The sequence below is a fragment of the Rhamphochromis sp. 'chilingali' genome, assembly GCF_963969265.1.
Source record: "Rhamphochromis sp. 'chilingali' genome assembly, chromosome: 13".
In the NCBI taxonomy this organism is placed as follows: domain Eukaryota; kingdom Metazoa; phylum Chordata; class Actinopteri; order Cichliformes; family Cichlidae; genus Rhamphochromis; species Rhamphochromis sp. 'chilingali'.
The window spans coordinates 18,862,889-18,870,892 of NC_137940.1; positions in this window are offsets into that span (position 1 = coordinate 18,862,889).

Sequence of the window (8,004 nt, forward strand, 5' to 3'; positions counted from 1 at the left end):
CCACTCGTTACCTGTATGAATGGCACCTGTTTGAACTCATCATCTGTATAAAAGACACCTGTCCACAGCCTCAAACAGTCAGACTCCAAACTCCGCCATGGCCAAGACCAAAGAACTTTCGAAGGACACCAGGAAAAGTATTGTAGACCTGCACCAGACTGGGAAGAGTGAATCTACAATAGGCAAGCAGCTTGGTGTGAAAAAATCAACTGTGGGAGCAATCATCAGAAAATGGAAGACATACAAGACCACTGATAATCTCCCTCGATCTGGGGCTCCACGCAAGATCTCATCCCGTGGGGTCAAAATGATCATGAGAACGGTGAGCAAAGATCCCAGAACCACACGGGGGGACCTGGTGAATGACCTGCAGAGAGCTGGGACCAAAGTAACAAAGGTCACCATCAGTAACACACTACAACGGCAGGGAATCAAATCCCGCAGTGCCAGACGTGTTCCGCTGCTGAAGCCAGTGCATGTCCAGGCCCGTCTGAAGTTTGCCAGAGAGCACATGGATGATACAGCAGAGGATTGGGAGAATGTCATGTGGTCAGATGAAACCAAAGTAGAACCTTTTGATATAAACTCAACTCGTCGTGTTTGGAGGAAGAAGAATACTGAGTTGCATCCCAAGAACACCATACCTACTGTGAAGCATGGGGGTGGAAACATCATGCTATGGGGCTGTTTTTCTGCCAAGGGGACAGGACGACTGATCCGTGTTAAGAACAGAATGAATGGGGCCATGTATCGTGAGATTTTGAGCCAAAACCTCCTTCCATCAGTGAGAACTTTGAAGATGAAACGAGGCTGGGTCTTCCAACATGACAATGATCCAAAACACACCGCCCGGGCAACAAAGGAGTGGCTCCGTAAGAAGCATTTGAAAGTCCTGGAGTGGCCTAGCCAGTCTCCAGACCTCAACCCCATAGAAAATCTGTGGCGGGAGTTGAAAGTCCGTGTTGCTTGGCGACAGCCCCAAAACATCACTGCTCTCGAGAAGATCTGCATGGAGGAATGGGCCAAAATACCAGCTACTGTGTGTGCAAACCTGGTAAAGACCTATAGTAAACGTTGGACCTCTGTTATTGCCAACAATGTTATGTTACAAAGTATTGCGTTGTATTTTTGTTATTGACCAAATACTTATTTTCCACCCTGATTTACGAATAAATTCTTTACAAATCCTACCATGTGGATTCATGGATTTTTTTTTCACATTCTGTCTCTCACAGTTGAAGTGTACACAGCAAATCCAGCATGTCCAAATTAACACTGTCGGATTTGATTTCAACACTATTAAAGTGTCTATATGGGTCCACACCAGAGAGTGTTAATTTAACTATTTTTGGAGAGTTGGTACGTTAACTCTGATTTAGTGTTAAACACCAAATCTGTCTGGAGTTGATAATTTAACACTTGGTGTTAAGAGTTTATATATTAACTCTCAAAGAGTATTTTAGTTTAACTACGTAAGAGTTATCTTCTAATTCATTCTAAAAAGCGGGAATTTTACTGTTCTGAACTTCTAGAAATTTCTTTTGGAAATAAACATTTACTAAAAAGACGCAATGGTTTTTGAAAAACATTTATTCTGAACTGTGCACGACAATTTCAAAGCATTTTCTGAAAGATGTAACAGTGTACATGTTCTCACTTTCATTAGAATTTTGTTTATCAAAAGGTCTGACATGGTAAATGCAAATAACAGCATTCTCATCACTTATTTCTTCAATACAATATGCATGTCCTTCATTCATCCCTTTGTGGAACTTCAACGCACTTCTGCTCTCCCCCATATTCCATCTTCACAAGCATATCCTGTGCGGAGATTGAATAAAAATTAGTTGACACTAATTAATGGCACAAATAATCCAGTAAACAATTGCAGCACAGTAAAAAAAAAAAAAGAAAAAAAAAAAAGGAATCCTCTCTGAGCCATTGCTTGTGTAAAGTATTTTCCCAAAAGACAAGGACACAGGCAACAGGTAATACTGAACTAAATGTAAAACCTCAACCTTTTTCATTTTTTTTTTCCGCCTGTCCCATTTGGTTCTTTAGCCATCAGAATTGTTGTCTGAAGACCAACAAGGATATCCAATGGATTTACTTTGCCAAATGGATCATCGTGGCATTGCCGTATTGGTCCATTTGGTCGATCTTTGTTTTTATTATTTATTATATTTTATTTTCAGATGTTACAGACGGGACAGACATGAGTGAAGGATAGGAAAGGGAGAAAGAAAGAGGAAAGAAAGGAAAAACAGAAGGGGAGAGGGACAGTGAGAAAGGGGGGGAGAAAAAGAATAAAAATCTCCTGGATCACCTGTTGAGAGAAGAATAGAAAACAAGCAAAAAAAAGACAAAAAAACAAAACAAAGCAACATACTAAACACAACACCATCGCATTAATCTAGCTAAGTGTAAACAGCAGTAAATACTAAATATTCAATGTTGTTGTGCAGCACGCAGGACAGATGTGCTTCGAAGTAGCAGCCAAGAAAGGTGTAATTTGGGTCTACGAGCAGTGAACACCCGTGTGCATACCTGTGGTAAATGGTAAATGGTAAATGGCCTGCATTTGTATAGCGCTTTTCTAGTCCATAGGACCCCAAAGCGCTTTACACTACATTCAGTCATTCACCCATCCACACACACATTCACACACTGGCGATGGCAAGCTACATTGTAGCCACAGCTGCCCTGGGGCGCACTGACAGAGGCGAGGCTGCCGGACACAGGCGCCACCGGGCCCTCTGTCCAATCAGCGCGCTTGTATTCCAAAGGTTTCTCCATGTAACGATCTGCTAGGGAGTGTGGGGGGGCCACAGCCCCGTCCTCCAGGGTGTGAAGCAGGTATGGAGGAGATCAAAACTCCAGACATCCAGAGGCCCCCAGAACACAAGAGACCATGGAAGACCAACAGAGGGGCAGCCGCGCCACTGTTCCAGTAAGAGCTGAGGAGAGTCCCAGATGAGGGTTCACTCAGCAGCCGCGGAGCAGAAGCCAGGGGGAGTTGCAGTGACGCGCCCATGAGCTCCGCCGGCCACCAGCTGTGCCTGAGTGACAGAGGTCATATAGACACAGACATACAGGCACACACAGACACAAACATCCATTCCCCCCCTCATGCTCTCATATGCACTCACTCCACACTCAACCAACGTGGAGACAGACATAAAGAGACGCTGTACACACGATCACACTCCCCAAGCGTACTCTACAAACCGGGTCTAGGTGCCCCCGCCCCTGGAGGGGGGAACTGCACCCAGACCCAGGTGGTGTTACCCTTTTCCCTGCGGTGGGGAGAGGCAGACCACCCCGACTCCGTAGCAGCAGGGAGGCCCCACACCCCAGACCGCAGTCGGACGGCCAACTCCACCTAGCCCTCCCGCTCCAGCAGGCCGCAGAGAATGGGGGTGGGAGAAGACTCCAAACCTCCCTCCACCCTCTCATTGTAGTGTTGATGCATGTGTGTTCTAAGGTGCAATTAAAACCCAGGAGGGCATGGAGCTACCTGCCAAGGAGCAGCAGGTAAGCACATAGTCCCTCCTGATAGCCCTCAATGTCTAAGTGTATTTAAAATTGAGAGGTGGGCAACGACGCCAGGGGTGAGGTGGTAATGGTAATTTGGACTCCGTGATTGTGCCCACCCCCAAGATCCTATATGTATGTGTAATGAGAGTGTGAATAATGTGAATGTCTAAGTTGTGGGATAAAATTGAGGCAGAGGCAGCCAGAAGGGGACAGGGGGGGGGGGGGGGGGGTAGCCTCCTCTGCACCCTGGTGACATACCCCTACTCCAAGGCCCTGCATGTGTGGGTGGTTGTGGTGGAGCGGGAAGAGGGAGGCAGCTGGAGATGGGGAGGGAAGGAAGGGAAGGGCAGGTAACCCCTCCCTGGGGCCAGCTCCCCCGCTGACCCCAGTAGGCACTCCCACACTCCGCGACCCGCCAGGGAAAGGGGGCCCAGGCCCATCCAGACCGGGGCCCAGTGCAGCAGCGCCTCCCGGCCCCACAGAGCCCGGGACAGTCCACCCAACCCCACCACAGAGAAAACTGCACCCACCCCACCATCCACTCATCTTCCAGACTACATAAGACAGTAAACGCCCAGGCTGAGATCTTCCTCCACCTCTCCTGTATCTCCCCCTCCTGCAGAGAGAGTTCCTGAAGAGAGGAAAGCTCCAGCAAGATGTGACCATCTCCCCCACCAGTTGAAGAGCCCCCCAGGCGGTTCGACACACCGGCGGCACCCCGCTCCAGGGCCGGGCCCCCATGCACCCACCCGCCCACAACCCCGGCAACACACCAACCAGGACCCAAGCCCCCGAGGCCCGGCCCGGGCCCCAGCCCAGAGACGGAGCGCCCCCAGAACCTCACGCCCATCCCGGACCCACCCAGGGCCAGCCATGCTACCAGGTCAGTAACCCACGTCCGTCAGCACAGATCCTCCCCTAGCCCCGCTGCACGCAGCCGCGAGGAAACTGTCACCTGAGAGCCAACAGAGCCCCCAACCGGACATGACCGCTATCCCGGGTTGAGCCCCCCAAGGAAGATGCCTCCGGGGAACCCCCCGACGCCCTAAGCCTGTCCCTACCCCCACACCAATCACAACAGTGAAGGCGGGACCAAACTATGACCCCCCACCCCCACTAGGTGATGGAGCTGATAAAAGGAGTCCAGAGCAATTGATCTGATGTGGTGGCAGAGGCTGTGTCAAGACTAATGTAATCTAATAGATAATTTCTATATTGGTTAGAATTAAGATTATTTTTATTTTTCCAGTTCATGAGGACTGTTTTCTTGGCTATGCATAGGGCAGTGAAAATCATATGGGCTATATTCTTTTCTGAAGTGACATTATCTAAGCTGCCCAGTAAACACACTGAGGGGGAAGTTGGAATGTTACATTTCAGACACTTTGATAAGTCTTCACATATCTCGCGCCAAAACTTTTGCACTGGTAGACAGAACCAAAGAGCGTGGATGTAATTGTCTGGTGTATTGCCTTGACAGTGTGAGCAGTTGTTGGAAGATGTAAAGCCCATCTTGAACATCCGATGACCTGTAAAGTGCACTCTATGTAGTATTTTGTATTGTATTAATTGCAGACTGGGATTTTTAATTAATTTAAAGGTTTTTAAGCAAATCTGAGACCAGAAGTTTTGGTCTAAGCTGACTGATAAATCTGCTTCCCACTTTGCAATAGGAAGGGATATTGATTCATCTAATTTAGAAAGTGTTCTGTATATTTTAGATAATAATTTGGGGGATTTAAGAGTAAGAAAATGTGCCGCACTTAGTGGTGTTTGTAATTCAACTTGACTGAGGTTAAATTTCTTTTTTACTATGGATTTAATTTGTTGATATTCTAAAAATCTTGTCTTGTTGATCCCATATTGTGCAACTAGTCTGTCAAATGGAATAAATGCTGTTCCCTCTAATATATGTTCTAAGTATTTAATTCCTTTACAACTCCATTCTGGGAAATTAATCATATTATTGTTTTGTAATATGTCAGGGTTATTCCAGATAGGTGTACGTTTGCATGGGATTAATGAAGACTCTGTTATTTTTAGAAACTCCCACCATGCTGTCAGAGAAAAGCTGATGTTGATACTTTTAAAGCATTCATGTCTTTTGATGTTTGAGCTAATAAATGGTAGGTCTGAAATTTCTAGATCCTTGCATAGTGCCTGTTCAACATCTAGCCAGGGCTCAACTAAGAAGGTATGTTTTAACCATTCTGAGATGAACTGAAGCCTGTTGGCTAAGAAGTATTGGTGAAAATTAGGCAGATCTAATCCTCCTCTATCCTTGGTTCTTTGTAGCGTTTTTAAGCTGATACGCGGGGGTTTATCTTTCCAAAGGAATTTGGAAATATATGAATCCAGAGATCTGAACCAATCTTGTGATGGTTTGTTAGGGATCATCAAAAATAAGTAATTTATTTTTGGCAAGATCATCATTTTTATAGTGGCGACCCTTCCCATGAGTGATATGGGTAAAGATTTCCATCTAGTCAGATCGCCTTCTACTTTCTTTAGAAGTGGGATGTGGTTTAATTTAGTTGGTCTGAAAGCTTAGGAGAGACATTAATACCTAAATATTTAATATTTCCGGATTGCAGTGGGGCAGAGGAAGAATTATGGAAGGAGCAGTTAATGGGGAGAACTGTAGATTTTGGCCAGTTAATTGAATAATCTGAAACTCTTGAAAACCAGTTTATTAAAGTAATTACCTCAGAGAGGTTGGTTTGTGTGTTTTGCAGAAAAAGCAACACATCATCCGCATAGAGACTGATTTTATGTTCTATGTTCTTACATTTTATGCCCTTAATTGTTGTAGCCTGTCTAAATGCTGCTGCTAGAGGTTCGATAAAAATTGCAAAAAGTGAAGGGGAGAGTGAGCATCCCTGTCTGGTGCCCCTCAGGAGACAGAAGCTGGAGGATGTCTGGTCATTTGTTCTGATACGAGCTGTTGGGGAATTGTATAATATTCTTATCCAGTTTATGAAAGAGTTTCCAAAACCAAATTTGTGTAAAGTTGCGAATAAAAATTTCCAGTTAACTCTGTCAAATGCTTTTTCTGCATCTAGAGATAATATTATGGTTTCGATGTTTTTATCGTATGAGTAGTCTATTAAATTAAGTAATCTACGAGTGTTTGTTGAGGAGTGCCGACCTTTTATGAAACCAGTTTGGTCAGGATGAATTAAGAGGGGGGTCATTTTCTCTAATCTCTTTGAGAGAGCTTTGCAGATTATTTTAAGGTCTACATTTAAAAGAGAAATTGGACGATAGCTTGAGGGAAATAAAGGGTCTTTGCCTGGTTTTAGCAGGAGACTAATGTTGGCAGAATTCATATTTGGTGGTAGTCTGCCATTTTCCTCGATTTCCTGCAACATGCCGTGGAATACTGGTGCCAAAATTATCCAGAATTCTTTGTAGAATTCTGCAAGGAAGCCGTCTGGACCTGGAGCCTTATTATTGGGCATACTTATCAGGGCTTCCTGGAGTTCACTTGGCGTCAGTGGCGAATCCAGTTCCATTGCTTGACTGTCTAGTAATTTTGGAAGAGTTACGTTGTCAAGAAACAGATCAATTTCATTTTTAGATGGGTTCATTTGTGGTGAGTATAAAGTTTCATAGAAATCCCTAAAAATGTTGTTTATTCTTCCAGGATCATATATTGTGTTCCCCGATAAATCTTTAGCAGCACATATAGTTGTTTTTTCTTTATTTATTTTTAGCTGGTTAGCTAGAAATCGACCTGATTTGTTACTGTGTTCAAAATTCTGCAAGCGAAGTCTTTGTATAAGGAATTGTGTTTTTTTATTAATAATTTCATTTAATTCTAGTTTTGTTTTGCATATTTTGTTCAATGTTTCCTGATCTTGGTTGCACGCGTAGGCTTCTTCTAGTGATTTGATGTTTGTTTTCTTCTTTCTTTTTGTGTGATGAGAAAGAAATTATTTTACCTCTCATCACAGCTTTCCCTGCTTCCCATAGAACAGAAGCAGATATTCCGGGAGTGTCATTAAAGTCTAAATATGAAGTCCATTCCTTTTTAAAATATTTAATAAAGTCTTCATCTTTAAGTAGTGATATATTAAATCTCCAGTTTTTTCTTGGCGTAGTGTTATTCTTGTGCATTAGTGTTAAAGATAAAGATAAGATACCTAAACCGTGTGCACAAAACTCTGGAGGGATCTATGCTAACGTAGAATCCAGTCAGGACGTCAGCTACTGCTGTTTGCTCGTTTTTATTTTTTATTTTTTATGGGCGATCGTTTTCAGGCTTCAAGTAGCACCATTATACCAACATTTCACATTCTAGACATTGTTTTAGGTGTATTTGACCAAAAGTTTGACTGAAAATTCACATGCAAGCTTTTTTTCAAGGCTGTGGTATTTGCCCGCAGACAATACCTTTCAGCTAGCTAAAACAGAATATTATGCTATCACCGAGCAACATGGCTAATGCCTTTCACACAGCTTTGT